The sequence below is a fragment of the Rattus norvegicus genome, chromosome 14, assembly GCF_036323735.1.
Source record: "Rattus norvegicus strain BN/NHsdMcwi chromosome 14, GRCr8, whole genome shotgun sequence".
NCBI lineage: Eukaryota > Metazoa > Chordata > Mammalia > Rodentia > Muridae > Rattus > Rattus norvegicus.
In genome coordinates this window covers 19,524,136-19,546,694 of record NC_086032.1, presented here as the reverse complement: position 1 = coordinate 19,546,694, position 22,559 = coordinate 19,524,136, and the positions used below count along the sequence as shown (strand labels likewise).

The 22,559-nt window shown below is 42.2% G+C and overlaps 1 protein-coding gene across 1 annotated transcript in view; it reads left to right on the top strand.

Annotated features, from left to right (window-relative positions):
* The window catches only part of Slc4a4 (solute carrier family 4 member 4), a 451,986-nt gene that overhangs the window by 30,685 nt on the left and 398,742 nt on the right, over positions 1-22,559 (top strand). The window lies entirely within an intron of this gene.

Genomic DNA, 22,559 nt, shown 5'->3' with positions numbered 1-22,559 from the left:
AACAGCAGCAACAGCAACAACATCATCATCAACAACAATATCATCATCAACAACATCATCAACAACAACATCAACATCATCAACAACAGGAACAACAACAGCAATATCAACAACAACAACATCATCAACAGCATCATCATCAGCAACAACAACAACAGCAACATCAACAACAACATCATTAACATCAACAACAGCAACAACAACATCATCATCAGCAACAACAACATCAACAACAACATCAATATCATCATCAACAACAACAGCAACAACAACAGCAACATCAACAACACAACATCATCAACATCATCATCAACAACAGCAACAACAGCAACAAATCCACGATGAACAAAACATCAACATTCTAAATAAACATGGGGGTCAAAAATTCCTTCCTTCCTTCCTTCCTTTTTGTTTTTTAAGACAGGGCTTCTTTGTATTGCTCTGATTGTTCTGGGACTTGCTCTGTAGATCAGGTTGACCTGAAACTCAGAGATCCGTCTACCTCTGCCACCCCGCACCCCCCACCCCTGGGGACTGGGATCTAAGGTGTGCACCACCACTGCCCGGCTGCCATCCGCTGAGTTTCTATACTTTTGCGTTGTTTTATCTCAACCCCCAATCTGGCTGACTGGAGCTTGTTACACAGTCACCGTTAGTGTTCATATATTTTGAAGCAATCACTAGTAGTGACTGAGGCTGAGATGTCAGTCACAAAGAGGGCTGAGATGAGTCTACTGGTTTTAGGGGCAGAGTTTTGTCACCGAGCCTTTTAGTAAATCGGATAGAAGTTAATTTACAGTCTCTGCAAACACACTCACCACACCATGCTGTCCTCTTTTTCTTAGACAATTGAATACATCAAATATATGTTTGTTTTCTTTCTAATTTTTATTCTAATAAACCATACATAACATGAGATTTGACATCTTAATCATTTTAAGTGCATAGTTTGATGTTGTTAAAAAATTTTTATATTGTTGTGCAGTGATCACTATCTTAGAATTCTCTTAACCATCAAAAACCAGACTATACCATTAAAGTCTTTCACAGATGTAAGATCAGTGCTGTCTGATATTAGTATAGCCATTCATTTTAGAGACTATTTATTTGTGTGTGTATGTGCATGTGCATATGCACATGTGTGCACACATACATGTGTGCTTGTGAATGTGGACTACATTCAGGAGTTGGTTCTCAGTCCACTATGTGGAACCCCAGGATAGACTTGAGGTCGCTGGTCTTCAGGTTCAGGCCTCTCATTGACCGCTTCTCTTCATTTGCTTTTTGGTTACTGTTTACACGCAATAGGTATTTTGGGATCTTTGAATATATATATATATATATATACACACACACACACACATATATATTCAAAAAATATATATTTTTTTCCTTGTGAAAGCATGCAAGCAAAAGGTCTTTCTTTGTTCTTCCAACCTCTGTCTTTAGACTGGATTTAATTTAATCCATATCTACGTAAAAAAAAAAAAAGATCAGTAATCATTTTGCTGTTGTCTTCTATATACATTGTAGGGTTTCCCTGGGCTTCTGCCTCCTTTTGACATTTAGGTTATTTGTATAGTTAAACATTTTAAAGCTTCAACGCTGATTTGAATTTGTACCGCCCTAAAATGAATAGCTTAGAAAACCGTTCCTTACTGTTTTTCTCTCTTCTTTGTATTTGTGGATGTCCAAACATACTTTTATGAACTGTGGGTATATAGCCACAAACAATTGTTATTTAAAAAAATGAATTAGCTTATCATGTAGAACAGAAGATGTATTGTAACTCGAGTTAAAATGATACTAGCTTTTATAGTTGCCACGAATTATCTTTATTATGGTCATTATCTCTTTGCGTAGGTTTGAGTTATTTCCTAATGTCCTTTTATTTCAATCTGAAATGCTTCTTAACACTATTTTGCAGGGCCATTCTTGGGGTAACTAGCAACCTCACCCTTTATTTGGTGATATTGTAATTTTTTTCCCCCTCAGGTTTGAAAAACAGTTGACCACATGTTGAACTTTTAGTTAACATTTATTTTTCTTTCAGAACCCCCTACCTATTGGTTTACCGAGTTTATTTTTTATTTTATTTTATTTTTGTATTTCTTCTTCCACTGTCCAGTGTGTGTGTGCATCTGAGTGTGCCTGTGTGTGTGTGTGTGTGTGTGTGTGTGTGTGTGTGTACACAAGCACACATGTATCACAGTGTATACTTGGAAATTAAAGAACAACTTTTGTGAATTGTTCCTCCCTTCTGCCTTGTTGAGGCAGAGTCTCTCTTGTTCTCTTTACTGCACAGTGCACCCCAGGCTTTCTGGCCTGAGAGCTTTGAGATAACTCTCCTCTCTTGGTGTAGGAGCCCTGGGAGTACAGACACTGCATGCATCTGGCTTTTGTGTGGGCTGTGGACACTGAACTCAGGTTACCAGGCTTGCATAGCACTTTTACCCACTGAGCATCTCCCCAGCCACGGTCGACTGGATGTCTGAGGAGAAACAGTCTGATAACATTCTACCATTGAGCCACACCTTCCACCCTAAAACGGCTTTTAAAAACACGCCTGTCAGATTTGTCCCCATGTTCTAACGAACAGCTTTTATTATTTTCCCTTTGTACAGAGCATATTTTCCTGTTTCTTTGTGTGCTCTGTGTTTTGCTGTTGTCCTTGTTGAAACACGGATGTTTTAGTTAGTCAGATTTTCCCCTTCCACTGAATCTGTTGCTCTTACTGTATTTTTTTATTTTACTTAAAAAAAATCTGCATAGATGGAGTCTCATTGTATAGCCTAATATGGCCTCAGACTCAGTGTGTACAACCAGGTTGGCCTTGAACTCATGGTTCTCCTGTCTGTTTTCTAAGTGCTATTGTTAAAGCTCTTGGCAACAGAGGCTATCTCTGAGCTCAGGGTCAGTTGGAGTTGTCCTCCTTCAGGCCCCTTTCAACCTCCCGTAGGCTTGTAGGACGATGATTTTATTGCTTCCTTAGCTTTTTTGCAGAGACAAAGCAACCTTTGGCAGGAGGGTTTATGTCAACTCACGGTTTGAGGGTATAGTTCATGACAGCAGGGATAGCAGGGGCATAGTGGCAGGAACACGGAGTAGCCAGTCACAGTACATCTGCCACCAGGAACCTGAGAGAAATAATTGCTTGTGACCCCAGTCCATGCACTGGTGTCTCTCGACCCCAAGGAGGGTCTTCCTACGTCAGTCACACTCCCTTGGAAGGGCCCCAACAGACGCGCCCTGAGGTTGGTTCTCTAGGTCTGTAATTGTGTTAGGTTGATAAGGAAGATGAACTATCACAAGCCCAACCCTTATCAACGCATCTTAACGTATCGCTTTTAAATCACGCCTCTTTAACACGCCCCCATAGTCTTTAAATGCCTAGACACTGCTCAAAACTCCAAAGTCTAAAGTCTCATCTAAAATTCAAGGAAACCTCTAAAGTGTAAGAACCTGGGAAATTAAACAAATCAAGTTGACAAGACTGGTTGACTTCCCATCACTGATACAAGATGGAAAGACTGATTGTCACAGTGATATTCTTTTTTAAAAAAATTATTTTATTGTTATAATACATTTTTATTGAATTTTTTCTTGGATATTTTAAAATTTATACTTCAAATGTTATTCCCTTTCCCACTTTCCTGGCTATAAGCCCCCTGTTCCACCCCACTCCCCTTCTTCTATAAAGGTGCTCTCCTCCCCATCCTCCCTCCATTTTGCCTCCCCCTCCCACGACATTCCCCTACACTGGGGAGTCCAGCCTTGGCAGGACCAAGGGCTTCTCCTTCCATTGGTGCCCAACAAGGGCATCCTCTGCTACATATGCAACTGGAGCCATGGGTCAGTCCATGTATAGTCTTTGGGTAGTGGTTTAGTCCCTGGAAGCTCTGGTTGGTTGGCATTGTTGTTCTTATGGGGTGGCAAGCCCCTTCAGCTCTTTCAATCCTTTCTCTAATTCCTCCAAATGGGAATCCCGTTCTCAGTTCAGTGGTTTGCTGCTAGCATTCACCTGTATTTGACATGCTCTGGATGTGTCTCTCAGGAGACAGCTATATCAGGCTCCTGTCATCCTGTCAGCATGCACTTCTTAACTTCATCAATCTTATCTAGTTTTGGGGGCTGTATATATGTGGGCCACATGAGGGGTAGGCTCTGAACGGACGTTCCTTCAGTCTCTGCTCCCAACTTTGCCTCCATATCCTCTCCTATGAACATTTTTGTTCCTCCATTCTTCTTCCCACCATAGATACAGTTCTTTGATGTCTAAATGGTTGGCCGAGGATGGGGAAGGAACAGGGATGTCCCAGCCCTACAGATGCTTGGGAAGCTCTCCAGAGTGACGGGAGTTCTCTACAATCCAAAGGCTGCTCCCAGGCTTTTGAGAACAGAAGCACGAGGACAGAGATTTCTGGTACCTGGAAGACCTTGCCTCTCGGAACACAAGCAGAGCTGCTTGCTGGTAGATGGGTGTGAGGGGGAGAGGCAAGGCTGGGATTGGTTAGAATCAATCAGCTTCTCACCCAGTCCTGGAAGTCGGGAACCCACTGAAGCCCCAGCATGCCTACCTTAGACTCGTGGTGCGATCTGGTGCGATGGTTGTTTAAGGGAGAAAGGATACCGATGCTTCGTAATCCTCAACTTCCCGGAATCCCCTTCGCACAGTGCGCTCTAGGCATCCTAGCATCCTTCATGTTAACCTCGAGACAAAATCTTAGGAAAATTTAGTAGAACCCCGAGCGAGCAAATTCTTGTTCTTGCTTAAGTTCGTGGAGCGTGTGTATATAGGGTAGAAACACAGGCCAGGAAGCTAACTACTGTGTATCGTTGCTATATTAAACCATGTGGGGGTTGGGGATTTAGCTCAGTGGTAGAGCGCTTGCCTAGCAAGCCCAAGGCCCTAGGTTCGGTCCCCAGCTCCGGAAACAAAACAAAACAAAACAAAACAAAAAACAAAAACAAAAACAACCCATGTGTACTGGTGAAAAGTCAACTGGACTTTTTTGCATGTTTTTGGCTCTGTTTGGGAGACTCTAGATTCTTTTAATATAATGGTCTTCCCAGTAGCTTTTCAGTTTGAAGTACTATTATTATTCTGCTTTTTGTACAATAATGCCCCCACTCAGGTTCCTTTCTAATGGAGATATCTTTCTGCATTCCTTATCAAGTGCTCCTGTGTCCAGTACTGCACTTGTTTTCTGACCTCAGAAGGACAGATCCTTTTATTTTCGAGTCGTAGTTCATCTCCTAACCATGACTGGACTACTTCGAGCTTTGGAAATATCTGGACTTGATAGCAGAGGTAACAAACTATTTGGGAGGCTAAGGCAGGGGAATTAGGTATTAAAAGCTGTCTGGGCTACAGCATGAGTTCAGGGCCAGCTAGGTAACTAGGGAGGCCCTCTGTGAGACACTAAATTAAACTAAACTAAACTAAACTAAACTAAACTAAACTAAACTAAACTAAGCTACACTAAACTAAAATGGGCTGAAGATATAGCTCAGTGGAAAGAGAGTTGCCCACCATGTGCAAGATCTTGGTCTTGGTCCCCAGTAAAACATGTGTGCATGCGTGTGCATGAGCGCGCACACACACACGCATATGCACACACACATACATACACACACACAGAGACATACACACACACAAAGACACACACACACGCATACACACTCACAAACACACACAAAGACACACATGCATATGCACACACACACAAAGACACACACACACGCATATGCACATACGCACACACACAAAGACACACACACGCGTATGCACGCTCACATACAAAGACACACACACACACGCATACGCACACTCACACATACACACACAAAGACACACACACACACACACACACACACACACACGTTTAAGTTTTACTTTTTATGTTCCATCACTGACAACTCTGTAACCTAGAAACTCCCTCGGTCCTGGGAGAAATCTGGGCAACTTTACCTGCTTTGGCCCAGAAACACGCTCTTCTAAGTCACTGATTCGTCTCTGTCTACAGGTAGCAGGTACCTGCTCACCTTGCAATTCATCAGAATTGAATTTCTTAACATTCAGGGACTTTTGGCAGTTCTGGGCAAGGAGGGAGTTGAGAGATCTCACTGTGCAAGAACCTCATTTTTTTTTTTTTTTTTTTTTTTTTTTTTTTTTTTTATTAACTTGAGTATTTCTTATATACATTTCAAGTGTTATTCCCTTTCCCGGTTTCCGGGCAAACATCCCCCTCCCCCCTCCCCTTCCTTATGGGTGTTCCCCTCCCAACCCTCCCACCATTGCCGCCCTCCCCCCATAGACTAGTTCACTGGGGGTTCAGTCTTAGCAGGACCCAGGGCTTCCCCTTCCATTGGTGCTCTTACTAGGATATTCATTGCTACCTATGGGGTCAGAGTCCAGGGTCAGTCCATGTATAGTCTTTAGGTAGTGGCTTAGTCCCTGGAAGCTCTGGTTGCTTGGCATTGTTGTACTTTTGGGGTCTCGAGCCCCTTCAAGCTCTTCCAGTTCTTTCTCTGATTCCTTCAATAGGGGACCTATTCTCAGTTCAGTGGTTTGCTGCTGGCATTCGCCTCTGTATTTGCTGTATTCTGGCTGTGTCTCTCAGGAGCGATCTACATCCGGCTCCTGTCGGTCTGCACTTCTTTGCTTCATCCATCTAGTCCAATTGGGTGGCTGTATATGTATGGGCCAAATGTGGGACAGGCTCTGAATGGGTGTTCCTTCAGTCTCTGTTTTAATCTTTGCCTCTCCCTTCCCTGCCAAGGGTATTCTTTTTCCTCATTTAAAGAAGGAGTGAAGCATTCACATTTTGATCATCCGTCTTGAGTTTCGTTTGTTCTAGGGATCTAGGGTAATTCAAGCATTTGGGCTAATAGCCACTTATCAATGAGTGCATACCATGTATGTCTTTCTGTGATTGGGTTAGTTCACTCAGGATGATATTTTCCAGTTCCAACCATTTGCCTACGAATTTCATAAACTCGTTGTTTTTGATAGCTGAGTAGTATTCCATTGTGTAGATGTACCACATTTTCTGTATCCATTCCTCTGTTGAAGGGCATCTGGGTTCTTTCCAGTTTCTGGCTATTATAAATAAGGCTGCGATGAACATAGTGGAGCACGTGTCTCTTTTATATGTTGAGGCATCTTTTGGGTATATGCCCAAGAGAGGTATAGCTGGATCCTCAGGCAGTTCAATGTCCAATTTTCTGAGGAACCTCCAGACTGATTTCCAGAATGGTTTTACCAGTCTGCAATCCCACCAACAATGGAGGAGTGTTCCTCTTTCTCCACAACCTCGCCAGCATCTGCTGTCACCTGAGTTTTTGATCTTAGCCATTCTCACTGGTGTGAGGTGAAATCTCAGGGTTGTTTTGATTTGCATTTCCCTTATGACTAAAGATGTTGAACATTTCTTTAGGTGTTTCTCAGCCATTCGGCATTCCTCAGCTGTGAATTCTTTGTTTAGCTCTGAACCCCATTTTTTAATAGGGTTATTTGTTTCCCTGCGGTCTAACTTCTTGAGTTCTTTGTATATTTTGGATATAAGGCCTCTATCTGTTGTAGGGTTGGTAAAGATCTTTTCCCAATCTGTTGGTTGCCGTTTTGTCCTAACCACAGTGTCCTTTGCCTTACAGAAGCTTTGCAGTTTTATGAGATCCCATTTGTCAATTCTTGATCTTAGAGCATAAGCCATTGGTGTTTTGTTCAGGAAATTTTTTCCAGTGCCCATGTGTTCCAGATGCTTCCCTAGTTTTTCTTCTATTAGTTTGAGTGTGTCTGGTTTGATGTGGAGGTCCTTGATCCACTTGGACTTAAGCTTTGTACAGGGTGATAAGCATGGATCGATCTGCATTCTTCTACATGTTGCCCTCCAGTTGAACCAGCACCATTTGCTGAAAATGCTATCTTTTTTCCATTGGATGGTTTTGGCTCCTTTGTCAAAAATCAAGTGACCATAGGTGTGTGGGTTCATTTCTGGGTCTTCAATTCTATTCCATTGGTCTATCTGTCTGTCTCTGTACCAATACCATGCAGTTTTTATCACTATTGCTCTGTAATACTGCTTGAGTTCAGGGATAGTGATTCCCCCTGAAGTCCTTTTATTGTTGAGGATAGCTTTAGCTATCCTGGGTTTTTTGTTATTCCAGATGAATTTGCAAATTGTTCTGTCTAACTCTTTGAAGAATTGGATTGGTATTTTGATGGGGATTGCATTGAATCTGTAGATTGCTTTTGGTAAAATGGCCATTTTTACTATATTAATCCTGCCAATCCATGAGCATGGGAGATCTTTCCATCTTCTGAGGTCTTCTTCAATTTCTTTCTTCAGTGTCTTGAAGTTCTTATTGTACAGATCTTTTACTTGCTTGGTTAAAGTCACACCGAGGTACTTTATATTATTTGGGTCTATTATGAAGGGTGTCGTTTCCCTAATTTCTTTCTCGGCTTGTTTCTCTTTTGTATAGAGGAAGGCAACTGATTTATTTGAGTTAATTTTATACCCAGCCACTTTGCTGAAGTTGTTTATCAGCTTTAGTAGTTCTCTGGTGGAACTTTTGGGATCACTTAAATATACTATCATATCATCTGCAAATAGTGATATTTTGACCTCTTCTTTTCCGATCTGTATCCCTTTGATCTCCTTTTGTTGTCTGATTGCTCTGGCTAGAACTTCAAGAACTATATTGAATAAGTAGGGAGAGAGTGGGCAGCCTTGTCTAGTCCCTGATTTTAGTGGGATTGCTTCAAGTTTCTCTCCATTTAGTTTAATGTTAGCAACTGGTTTGCTGTATATGGCTTTTACTATGTTTAGGTATGGGCCTTGAATTCCTATTCTTTCCAGGACTTTTATCATGAAGGGGTGTTGAATTTTGTCAAATGCTTTCTCAGCATCTAATGAAATGATCATGTGGTTCTGTTCTTTCAGTTTGTTTATATAATGGATCACGTTGATGGTTTTCCGTATATTAAACCATCCCTGCATGCCTGGGATGAAGCCTACTTGATCATGGTGGATGATTGTTTTGATGTGCTCTTGAATTCGGTTTGCCAGAATTTTATTGAGTATTTTTGCGTCGATATTCATAAGGGAAATTGGTCTGAAGTTCTCTTTCTTTGTTGTGTCTTTGTGTGGTTTAGGTATAAGAGTAATTGTAGATTCGTAGAAGGAATTCGGTAGGGCTCCATCTGTTTCAATTTTGTGGAATAGTTTGGATAATATTGGTATGAGGTCTTCTATGAAGGTTTGATAGAATTCTGCACTAAACCCATCTGGACCTGGGCTCTTTTTGGTTGGGAGACCTTTAATGACTGCTTCTATTTCCTTAGGAGTTATGGGGTTGTTTAACTGGTTTATCTGTTCCTGATTTAACTTTGATACCTGGTATCTGTCTAGGAAATTGTCCATTTCCTGAAGATTTTCAAATTTTGTTGAATATAGGTTTTTATAGTAAGATCTGATGATTTTTTGAATTTCCTCTGAATCTGTAGTTATGTCTCCCTTTTCATTTCTGATTTTGTTAATTTGGACGCACTCTCTGTGTCCTCTCGTTAGTCTGGCTAAGGGTTTATCTATCTTGTTGATTTTCTCAAAGAACCAACTTTTGGTCCTGTTGATTCTTTCTATGGTCCTTTTTGTTTCTACTTGGTTGATTTCAGCTCTGAGTTTGATTATTTCCTGCCTTCTATTCCTCCTGGGTGTATTTGCTTCTTTTTGTTCTAGAGCTTTTAGGTGTGCTGTCAAGCTGCTGACATATGCTCTTTCCTGTTTCTTTCTGCAGGCACTCAGCGCTATGAGTTTTCCTCTTAGCACAGCTTTCATTGTGTCCCATAAGTTTGAGTATGTTGTATCTTCATTTTCATTAAATTCTAAAAAGTTTTTAATTTCTTTCTTTATTTCTTCCTTGACCAGGTTATCATTGAGTAGAGCATTGTTCAATTTCCACGTATATGTGGGCGTTCTTCCCTTATTGTTATTGAAGACCAGTTTTAGGCCGTGGTGGTCCGATAGCACGCATGGGATTATTTCTATCTTTCTGTACCTGTTGAGGCCCGTTTTTTGACCAATTATATGGTCAATTTTGGAGAAAGTACCATGAGGAGCTGAGAAGAAGGTATATCCTTTTGCTTTAGGATAGAATGTTCTATAAATATCCGTTAAGTCCATTTGGCTCATGACTTCTCTTAGTCTGTCGACATCACTGTTTAATTTCTGTTTCCATGATCTGTCCATTGATGAGAGTGGGGTGTTGAAATCTCCCACTATTATTGTGTGAGGTGCAATGTGTGTTTTGAGCTTTAGTAAGGTTTCTTTTACGTATGTAGGTGCCCTTGTATTTGGGGCATAGATATTTAGGATTGAGAGTTCATCTTGGTGGATTTTTCCTTTGATGAATATGAAGTGTCCTTCCTTATCTTTTTTGATGACTTTTAGTTGGAAATTGATTTTATTTGATATTAGAATGGCTACTCCAGCTTGCTTCTTCTGACCATTTGCTTGGAAAGTTGTTTTCCAGCCTTTCACTCTGAGGTAGTGTCTGTCTTTGTCTCTGAGGTGTGTTTCCTGTAGGCAGCAGAATGCAGGGTCCTCGTTGCGTATCCAGTTTGTTAATCTATGTCTTTTTATTGGGGAGTTGAGGCCATTGATATTGAGAGATATTAAGGAATAGTGATTATTGTTTCCCTTTATATTCATATTTGGATGTGAGGTTATGTTTGTGTGCTTTCATTCTCTTTGTTTTGTTGCCAAGACGATTAGTTTCTTGCTTCTTCTAGGGTATAGCTTGCCTCCTTATGTTGGGCTTTACCATTTATTATCCTTTGTAGTGCTGGATTTGTAGAAAGATATTGTGTAAATTTGGTTTTGTCATGGAATATCTTGGTTTCTCCATCAATGTTAATTGAGAGTTTTGCTGGATACAGTAACCTGGGCTGGCATTTGTGTTCTCTTAGGGTCTGTATGACATCAGTCCAGGATCTTCTGGCCTTCATAGTTTCTGGCGAGAAGTCTGGTGTGATTCTGATAGGTCTCCCTTTATATGTTACTTGACCTTTTTCCCTTACTGCTTTTAATATTCTTTCTTTATTTTGTGCGTTTGGTGTTTTGACAATTATGTGACGGGAGGTGTTTCTTTTCTGGTCCAATCTATTTGGAGTTCTGTAGGCTTCTTGTATGCCTATGGGTATCTCTTTTTTTAGGTTAGGGAAGTTTTCTTCTATGATTTTGTTGAAGATATTTACTGGTCCTTTGAGCTGGGAGTCTTCACTCTCTTCTATACCTATTATCCTTAGGTTTGATCTTCTCATTGAGTCCTGGATTTCCTGTATGTTTTGGACCAGTAGCTTTTTCCGCTTTACATTATCTTTGACAGTTGAGTCAATGATTTCTATGGAATCTTCTGCTCCTGAGATTCTCTCTTCCATCTCTTGTATTCTCTTGGTGAAGCTTGTATCTACAGCTCCTTGCCTCTTCTTTTGGTTTTCTATATCCAGGGTTGTTTCCATGTGTTCTTTCTTGATTGCTTCTATTTCCATTTTTAATTCCTTCATCTGTTTGATTGTGTTTTCCTGGAATTCTTTCAGGGATTTTTGCCATTCCTCTCTGTAGGCCTCTACTTGTTTATTAATGATTTCCTGTGTTTCCCTAAGTGTGTTCATGTCTTTCTTGAAGTCCTCCAGCATCATGATCAAATATGATTTTGAAACTAGATCTTGCTTTTCTGGTGTGTTTGGATATTCCATGTTTGTTTTGGCGGGAGAATTGGGCTCCGATGATGGCATGCAGTCTTGGTTTCTGTTGCTTGGGTTCCTGCGCTTGCCTCTCGCCATCAGATTATCTCTAGTGTTACTTTGTTCTGCTATTTCTGACAGTGGCTAGATTGACCTATAAGCCTGTGTGTCAGGAGTGCTGTAGACCTGTTTTCCTCTCTTTCAGTCAGTTATGGGGACAGTGTGTTCTGCTTTCCGGCGTGTAGTTTTTCCTCTCTACAGGTCTTCAGCTGTTCCTGTGGGCCTGTGTCTTGAGTTCACCAGGCAGCTTTCTTGCAGCAGAAAATTTGGTCTTACCTGTGGTCCCGAGGCTCAGGTTCGCTCGTGGGGTGCTGCCCAGGGGCTCTCTGCAGCGGCAGCAACCAGGAAGACCTGTGCCGCCCCTTCCGGGAGCTTCAGTGCACCAGGGTTCCAGATGGTCTTTGGCTTTTTCCTCTGGCGTCCGAGATGTGTGTGCAGGGAGCAGTCTCTTCTGGTTTCCCAGGCTTGTCTGCCTGTCTGAAGGTTTAGCTCTCCCTCCCACGGGATTTGGGTGCAGAGAACTGTTTATCCGGTCTGTTTCTTTCAGGTTCCGGCGGTGTCTCAGGCGCAGAAGTCCTGCCGCTCCTGGGCCCTCCCCCACGGGAGCCCAGAGGCCTTATACAGTTTCCTCTTGGGCCAGGGATGTGGGCAGGGGTGAGCAGTGTTGGTGGTCTCTTCCGCTCTGCAGCCTCAGGAGTGCCCACCTGACCAGGCGGTTGGGTCTCTCTCTCACCGGGTCTGGGAGCAGAGAGCTGCTGCGGGCCGGGATCCGCGGGTGTGGGACTTCCGGTAAACACAGACCGTGCCTCCTAGAGAAATTCTGCTTCCGTGTCCCAAGCTCACCAGGCAGCTTTCTTGCAGCAGAAAATTTGGTCTTACCTGTGGTCCCGAGGCTCAGGTTCGCTCGTGGGGTGCTGCCCAGGGGCTCTCTGCAGCGGCAGCAACCAGGGAGACCTGGGCCGCCCCTTCCGGGAGCTTCAGTGCACCAGGGTTCCAGATGGTCTTTGGCTTTTTCCTCTGGCGTCCGAGATGTGTGTGCAGGGAGCAGTCTCTTCTGGTTTCCCAGGCTTGTCTGCCTCTCTGAAGGTTTAGCTCTCCCTCCCACGGGATTTGGGTGCAGAGAACTGTTTATCCGGTCTGTTTCTTTCAGGTTCCGGCGGTGTCTCAGGCGCAGAAGTCCTGCCGCTCCTGGGCCCTCCCCCACGGGAGCCCAGAGGCCTTATACAGTTTCCTCTTGGGCCAGGGATGTGGGCAGGGGTGAGCAGTGTTGGTGGTCTCTTCCGCTCTGCAGCCTCAGGAGTGCCCACCTGACCAGGCGGTTGGGTCTCTCTCTCACCGGGTCTGGGAGCAGAGAGCTGCTGCGGGCCGGGATCCGCGGGTGTGGGACTTCCGGTAAACACAGACCGTGCCTCCTAGAGAAATTCTGCTTCCGTGTCCCAAGCTCACCAGGCAGCTTTCTTGCAGCAGAAAATTTGGTCTTACCTGTGGTCCCGAAGCTCAGGTTCGCTCGTGGGGTGCTGTCCAGGGGCTCTCTGCACCGGCAGCAACCAGGAAGACCTGTGCCGCCCCTTCCGGGAGCTTCAGTGCACCAGGGTTCCAGATGGTCTTTGGCTTTTTCCTCTGGCGTCCGAGATGTGTGTGCAGGGAGCAGTCTCTTCTGGTTTCCCAGGCTTGTCTGCCTCTCTGAAGGTTTAGCTCTCCCTCCCACGGGATTTGGGTGCAGAGAACTGTTTATCCGGTCTGTTTCTTTCAGGTTCCGGCGGTGTCTCAGGCGCAGAAGTCCTGCCGCTCCTGGGCCCTCCCCCACGGGAGCCCAGAGGCCTTATACAGTTTCCTCTTGGGCCAGGGATGTGGGCAGGGGTGAGCAGTGTTGGTGGTCTCTTCCGCTCTGCAGCCTCAGGAGTGCCCACCTGACCAGGCGGTTGGGTCTCTCTCTCACCGGGTCTGGGAGCAGAGAGCTGCTGCGGGCCGCAAGAACCTCATTTTACAGATGGACGAAAACCTCAATTACATTGGGAAGATGAAGCTGTCTTCCTCCACCCAGGCTGCTACCAGACCAGACTTCTGTAATATTTTCAAACCATTCCTTTCCCCCTATTTAAAAACAAAACGTTATTGTTGGGAGATAGCTACAGTGACAGGAAAGAGTAGCAGCTAGTTTGAAATTGTCCAATCCCCTTCTTCTAATGTCTCTATTTGCGTCATAGACATCTCCACTTCCCTTGTGTCTGAAGTTTTATATCCCTCGTGAATTACTCATTTTATCTGAGTGTGAAAATAAATATGGTCAGGTTAATTAGCTTGAATTTTAATAAGATCCCAAAGTAATTTTACACAATAGTTCCCGAAGAAAAAGAAATTAAACGTGATGATTGCAGTGATGGGTCCTAAAAATGGAAGCTATTCAGGAAAGAAAATAAACACAGGACTGTGAGAAAAACAGTGCGTAGATGATACATGATGAACCGAAAAAGGATGCTTCTTAAAATCACACAATCGCACGTTGTTGTCTCCAAAGGTGGACTAAGTTTTTATTTTTCATTTTTTTTTAAAGACATTCAGAGCTTACTAAACTTCAAATGCCTGAATCCCGTACTTGGTCACTGTGATTGAATCTGAAATTGTCTGATTTTTAATAAACTTCAGAGGTCATATTGAGGCATTTGTCTTGTGCAGTGAGGTCTAGGTAGCAGAGAGCTGGGCCTTCAAACAGAAAAGGCTTTAATTTGTATTACGTGTATGTGTGTGTCTCTCCACTTACGGGTGTGTGCACCTGACACAGCTACATACACGGTACAGCGGCATCAGCTGGAGTCGCAGAATGGTCCGAGCCACCCAACATGGGTGCCTGGAACCAATCCTGGAAGAGCACAGCAAGTGCTCTTAACCACTGGACCTTCCTAGTTTTCACTAAGGGAAATACACAGGAATAGTAATTTCTCAGCTTTAGTTTTATGATGTTCGGGACCATGGTCCTTACTTTAAAGAGAGTGCTAATTGAATGAAGTAGAAGTTGGTTAATAGAAAATATGAGAAATGAGGATTTCTATACTGCAATTTCACTTTGTCATTTCATTTCAAGGTTCTGACAGCAAACCTGATCAACACTTACGAGGGTGAATTCCTCAGGAGAGCAGCGGGCATGCACAGAACAAGCTGGGCAGTCTGCACGCAACCATAATAAAGGCAGAGACAGATGCTAGAATCTTTCCAGAGTCCAGCATTTTTTAATCTGAAATTGACATGGACGGTAGAGATAGCCTCACCCAAATCTGATGGAAAAGAAATGTCTGTGCCCTGTTATCTGTGATGGAAGTTTTTCTTATGAAGTGTATGTTTATGTGATTGTGCACACCTATCACACCGTGAAAAGTCCTCTGGGAAACCAGTATAAGTCCCCGGGTTCTTCATTAGCAGAAAGGATTCCCCAGTTCCTTTACGTAAGGCTATAGCAGAAGACATGATTGGAAATTAATTGGACAAACTGTAAAACCAGAATCCTGACCAGTTGTGGTCATTAAAAATCCCAGGACACTTCCTTTATAGCAGGTGGAGCTCTGGACAAATTCCAACTCTGATAATTAAATTACATTCTGCCCAGCTTCCTTGTACACTTTCCGTTGGACTCTGTTCCCTTTCAATCTTTAATCGCAGTAGATCTGTACATTAATAGAGAACGCGGAGAAGCCCACAGTATAGAGAAAGATTGTCCCTGGGTCAGGGAGCGAGAGTCACTGTGTTTGTTAGTGGTTGACAGGCACATTTGTTTTTTTATACAAAAGGGAAGTGGTTGGATTGGTCTCTGCAATGCCATGGTTCTACTCCTGAAAAGTTAAAACTATTACAATTCCAGTACATAATAAAAAGGGTATGTCTATTAGCCTTTAAAAAACAGACATCTGTGCTGGTCTGGCCTTGAACTCCTGCTCTTCTCGCCTCAGTCTCTGCCTTAGCACAAGGATTACAGGCCAACTGTGTAGGATGTCATTCTGCAGGAATTCCTGTCTCAAGGAGCGTAGACAAACTGTATTATCAGGTCAAGGAAAAGTCACACAAAAGTGCAATGATTAACCCCAGGCCCTGTCATGGATGAAGCTCCCCTAACGACAGTGAGGCACACGGCCATCTGCGCAGGACTTGAGAGCTGATGCGGAATTCGCCTCCATGCGACTTATTATAGACGATCAGCCCGTTTCTTACTGACTGCTGTCCCGTGGAAGGTGCTTTTCTGTGACAGTTGTGTCTTGTCACTCACAAGTTGTTTTATAAAGAAAAATTCTCTTTTTCATTAGGAAAATATATTTTATTGTGACTACTTAAGGCATGCAGCATGATCTTATAAACACATTAAAAACAATCACCACAGTAATCACTTTAGTTTGTGTGTGTGTGTGTGTGTGTGTGTGTGTGTGTGTGTGTGTGTGTTTGTGCACATAGGGATCTGGGTGCATGTATGTGGGCATATGGATGCAAGTCAGTCAACACAATTACTTTCTTTTTTTTCCCCTCCATCTTTATTAACGGGTATTTCTTATTAACATTTCAATTGTTATTCCCTTTCCCGGTTTCCAGGCCAACATCCCCCTAACCCCTCCCCCTCCTCTTCTATATGGGTGTTCTCTTCCCCATCCTCCCCCCATTATCGCCCTCCCCCCAACAATCACGTTCACTGGGGGTTCAGTCTTGGCAGGACCAAGGGCTTCCCCTTCCACTGGTGCTCTTACTAGGCTATTCCTTGCTACCTATGAGGTTGGAGCCCAGGGTCAGTCCATTTATAGTCTTTAGGTAGTGGCTTAGTCCCTGGAAGCTCTGGTTGGTTGGCATTGTTGTTCATATGGGGTCTCAAGCACCTTCAAGCTCTTTCAGTCCTTTCTCTGATTCCTTCAATGGGGGTCCCATTCTCAGTTCAGTGGTTTAATGATGGCATTCGCCTCTGTATTTGCTGTATTCTGGCTGTGTCTCTCAGGAGAGATCTACATCTGGTTCCTGTCGGCCTGCACTTCTTTGCTTCATCCATCTTATCTAGTTTACTGGCTGTATATGTATGGACCGCATGAGGGGCAGGCTCTGAATGGATGTTCCTTTTGCCTCTGTTCTAAACTTTGCCTCCCTATTCCCTCCCAAGGGTATTCTTGTTCCCCTTTTAAAGAAGGAGTGAAACATTCGCATTATGGTCATCCTTCTTGAGTTTCATGTGTTCTGTGCATCTAGGGCAATTTGAGCATTTGGGCTAATATCCACTTATTGATGAGTGCATACAATGTGTGTTTTTCTGTGATTGGGTTACCTCACTCAGGATGACATTTTCCAGTTCTATCCATTTGCCTATGAATTTCATAAAGTCATTATTTGATAGCTGAGTAGATGTTCCACATTTTCTGTGTCTATTCCTCTGTTGAAGGGCATTTGGGTTCTTTCCAGCTTCTGGCTATTATAAATACAGCTGCTATGAACATAGTAGAGCATGTGTCTTTGTTACACAATTACTTTCTACTTTATTCTTTTTTTGAGACAGAGTCTCTCATGGAACCTAGAGATTGACAATTCAGCTAAGCTGTCTGGCCCACAGACCCAACGAACTTCCTCTGTCTGCTGGCCTCCCCAGTATTAGGGTTACAGACACACACACTGTCCCATGAAAACTGTGTCAGCATCAGCCAAGCACATAATCAGCCCAAATTTTCTAAGACGATGCAGTGATCAAAGAGACAGTTATTTCTCTATGTATTCTGTGATGACTCCATAGTTGCCTTAGGCCAATGATGACCCGAGGAATAAAAAAAAAGGAGAATATAGGGTAAATATTCTAAAGATAAAGATAATTAATAACCCCAAGATAAACAAGATAAAGTGCTATTTAAAAAACTTCACCTAAAAATGCCATATATTCATATTATGCAAATACTGCTTAATTTAATAAAATAATTATATACTAGTAGAAGTTTAACAAAAGTGCTCCAAATATACATATTTGTACATATTAATTATCATTTTTATATGTAACCCATAAGAGGATATTGCCTATAATTAACAAGTAATAAAACAATCACAAATTCTTCATTGTAAATTTTATAGTAACATATCCTAACAATGCTTTTCTGATTTTTCTGAAATGTAGGCAGCTAATAGCTATAGCTGACAAATGAAGGCATTTCTGCTTTAAATGTTCTTTGCATTTTTCCTTACCTGAGGAAATAATGATTGGAAGATGAGGAATAAAGGAGTAAACCACTCATTCACGAAGGAAATGAGCAAACTCTGCTGAAAATATGTTTGATAACAATGGGGAAATGTTTCATTACATTTTGTACTGTTTACAACTTAAAAGGTACAGACATGATTTTTTAAGTTTTAATTATTCAAACTATTCAAATCCCACCCCCCCACCCCCAAGCGAGAGAGTCAGTCAAGGGTGGATTTTGGTATTTGCTGATTTTTGTAATGACTTATTTCCACTAAAGCCTTCATCAGACTACCAGCATCCTTGAATAGAGCTGGGAAGACATGCCCAGGGCTGTGGCATCAAGTGACACTTCTGCCATGCACGCACAGTGAACATAGAGGAAATTGTCTTACGGAAACAAAGGAAATGTCCTCATTTTAATTACTTATTCTGTCAAAAGGTTGTGCAATTTTTAATAATAGTTGTGTCTAACAATTAGCTTGCATTCTCCTGCTATTCTCTTGCAATTGACTGCTACACACACACACACACACACATGCACACACACACACAGAGGCACGCACACACATACAGGCACACACAGGCACACACATACATGCAGGCAAGCTACAATTTGACATTGGATATACCTCTTTCTGATGGGGTGGAGGTTTAGAAGACACAGGGTAATATCTGATTCTCACTCTATAAGGAAGAAATACAATTAAATATGTCAAGTAAAAATGTAACAGTTTTTTATAAAGATTTTTATGTTACCATTGACTTATTGAAGCATTATTGCAGGGAGAAGGAGCAGAGGCTAAGTAGCCAGGGTAGAAATTTTATTCAATATTGAACACAAAGTATCATTCTAATATTAAAAAGATGAATTTAAGTAAAATGCTTCAGTGTTGAAAAGTAGTTTAACATCATTTATAGTTCAAATAGCACGGAGTGGTTTTGATTCTCAGTGCTTGAACATCACCCTTCTGGTCAATCAACAAGGAGAACAATCTAGTTCACTGAGGACTTCTAAAATGAAATTATTTTACTCATCTGAATTTATTATAAACTGTGGTTACTAAAGACTGCGAAGTTCTGATGGAAAGCGTCCGCTAGGAGCAGGAATGCCAGACATTTGTTTCCACTGTGCCTAGTTTGCTGCGTCCTCCTGGCCTGTTCCGCAGGCTCAGCTTTCGGTGCTTCTGTATTTTAATCTGGCTGCCCACTCGCGTATGTTTATACACACTGCTTACACTTCTCGAGTATGTTTACTTGACAGGTTGTGACACTTCAGCTCCCTGTTTTCCCAGCGGACACATGTAGTCTAGTAATCGGGTGTACTGACGCGGTTGTCCCAGTCCCACACTTTCAACAGCTGAGCTGCAAAGGAACACCTTCAAACCGTACACATACCTTGTTGTCAGATCTGTGGGCTCTTGTTTCTCCTTTTCCCTCTTCCTTTTAATACTACAAATTTTATTCATAGCCCCTCACCCGGCATCATTGGACTGGGCTTTTCTACCTCTTAAATGGAGCTGAGGGACTAGAGAGATGGCTCAGTGGTTAAGAGCACTGACTGTGCTTCCAGAGGTCCTGAGTTCAAATCCCAGCAACTACATGGTGGCTCACAACTGTCTGTAATGGATCTGATGGCCTCTTCTTGTGTGTCTGAAGACAGCTACAATGTACTCATATATAATAAATAATTAAATCTTTAAAAAACAAAACTGAGTTGAGCATTTCAACTGGCCCTTAAATTCCTTTCCCTTAAATATTGCCTTTCCTTTGCTCAAAATCCTTTAGTGGCTTCCTTTCCTTCCCCTTCCTCTCCTTTTCTCTTCTTTCCTCTCCTGTCTGTTCCTCTTCACTCACCCCAACCACTTCTTTGTTAAAAGAAGTCCTCTTGGGGGCCTAGAGAGAGAGCTCAATGCTTAAGAGGGAGTACTGCTTTTATATAGGACAGGCCGGGAGGGGATGGGGCTTTTAGGGCACTTATACTCATTGGCCATAGGCACCTCTAACATATATACATAATTAAATAGTAAAAATAAATATTTAAAAAACAAAGTTCCCTACGTTCTGGTCTCTAAAGTGAACAGGCTCGAGTGAAGAACAATCCGTTAGAGTCTGGAATAGGAAAAACTTAAGAACATTTAAAAGCACTCCTATATTATGCTGACGATTACATCTGTGTAGTTTAACTGAAAAGGAAAAGAAATTGAACTTTGCTCATACCTCACTGAAACAGGAGTTCCCTCTGAGACTGTATGTTAGATGACTGTGTCTCTTATGGGGAGTGTTCCAAAGTGCCAAGGGGATAGCAAACTGTTACTCTCGTTCGTTAACTGCCTGCTCGCCATGATGGGTTTTGATTTACACACACTGGTTATAGGGTGACTGTTCTTTTAAAGGTTTAAGATTTTCATGTTTTTATGTCTGTGCGCATTTGCCTGTGTGAGTTTGTGTGTTTTACCTGTATGCAGGGATCCATGGAGGCCAGAAGAAGGGATTTGATCCCCAGTAACTGGAGTCGTAGGTTGTTCTGAGCTTCTGTGAACTGAATCTTGGTCCTTTGCAAGAGCAGTGTATACGTCTAACTGCTGGGCCATATCTGTAGCCATGATCCTTTTTGCTTCTGAGGCAGGCTCCTACATAGCCCAGGCTGGTCCAGAACTCATAATGTTCCTCCTACCTCAGCCTTCTGAGTGCTGGGGTTAGACATGGGAGCCACACTCAGTTTTGGTTATGGGTTTACTGATTATATGGTTTTTGGTATGGGCGGACACCTTAAAAATATTTCAGGAAGGACAAAGGAATAATGTCTTAGTTTGGATTTCATTGCTGTGAAGAACCGACATGGTTACAGCAACTCTAATAAAGGAAAACATTTCACTTAGAGTTTCGTAGGTTTAGTTCATTGTCACCATGGCAGGAAACATAGTAGCATTCAGGCAGATACGGTGTTGGAGAAGGACCTGAGAGTTCTGCATCATGATCCACACACAGAAGCTGTGTGCCACACTAGGCATAACTTGAGCATAGGAGACCTCACAGTCCACCTCTACAGTGACACACTTTTCTCAACAAAGTCACACCTACTCCAATAAAGTCACACCTTCTAACAGGACCGCTCTTTAGGGCCAAGCATTCACATACATGAGTCTATGGATGCCGGATGTACTCCACAAATAGTAACTGTGAGTATAAGAGAATAATAACTCCAAGTGTCTATACTTACAATTGCCTTTTATTCCATATTGCATAGCAACATCAACGCAAGAGTTAACAGAAATTTTGCCAAAATAATTCAAAATGCCTGACAGGGTCATCTAAAACATGCATTCAGTGTCTTATTTAACAATAGATTTTACCGTAGGTGTGTATTGCATTTGAGACTTCAGGATGTCAGGGCACTGAATTAGCAGAATATTTAGAGGATTTAGCGGACAGATTCGGGTTTTGTGACTCTTGAACCTGAGATGAAGCTCTGTTTAAAAGAAAAAAAATTAGGGGTTGGGGATTTAGCTCAGTGGTAGAGCGCTTGCCTAGCAAGCACAAGGCCCTGGGTTTGGTCCCCAGCTCCGGAAAAAAAAAAAGAAAAAAATGTATAAAGTCAAAGGTGCAAAATCAGACCAACATTTTTACTTACCACGAGAAAAGAAATCATAACATGTCAGTCATGTTTTACACTTATTCTTGTGTGTGTGCCTATGTGTGTATATGCACACGTTTGTCATGTTGCACACTTATGGGAGTCAGTCCTCTCCTTCCACCATGCATGTTCTGGAGATGGAGCTCGGGTAATTAGGCTTGGTGGCAAGTGCCTTTATTCACTAAACTATCTCTCTGGCCCATGGTCACTTTAGAAAAACCAAGCAATGAGCTGGAAAGTAATAATTTTGTAAGCCAATGTCACTTTCAGGTATTCTTAGCTGCATCTTCTTTGATCATCTTTTAATATGACAATTACTTTGAATATTTTTTAAAGATTGAAAGGTAACTCATTCTTCCTTTAGCATAGCTGATCAAAACTTGTTCCTTGTTATGAAAGATAATTTGCTACTAGTAATATTATTCAGGCTTTTAGGATTATTGCCACATTTTGGAAAATTCCCTGATGTCTTTCTATGTACAACACTTCCGTGGTATTTATATTTAATCATTCAAGTGCAAATTTAAATTCTCTTCAGACTAATAGGACTGAGTGATCTGAGAAAATTCTAGCGTATTTGAGAATTGATGTTGCCGTAGTATAATTACATAATTATATAATGTAACCAATATTATGACTTACTGATGAATGTGTGCAGGAATTCTGTCACAGGAACATTCCTAGTTTATTTTGCCCTGGTGGTGACTGTTTTGTTTGTTCTTTTATCTAGACATGTCAGGTCTCATCTCAGGATATTAGAACACAGAAACACGCACAGCCATTGGTTGTAGAATTGTAGCATGTGTGTGCCTAATAAGCACAGGGGTGACGATAAATTCTATGTCACCTGATGATAATGTGGTTTAGTTAAAATATGTTGATGGGGAGCCTTTCAAGAACAACTAAACCCATTTATGATTAAAAATAGTAAC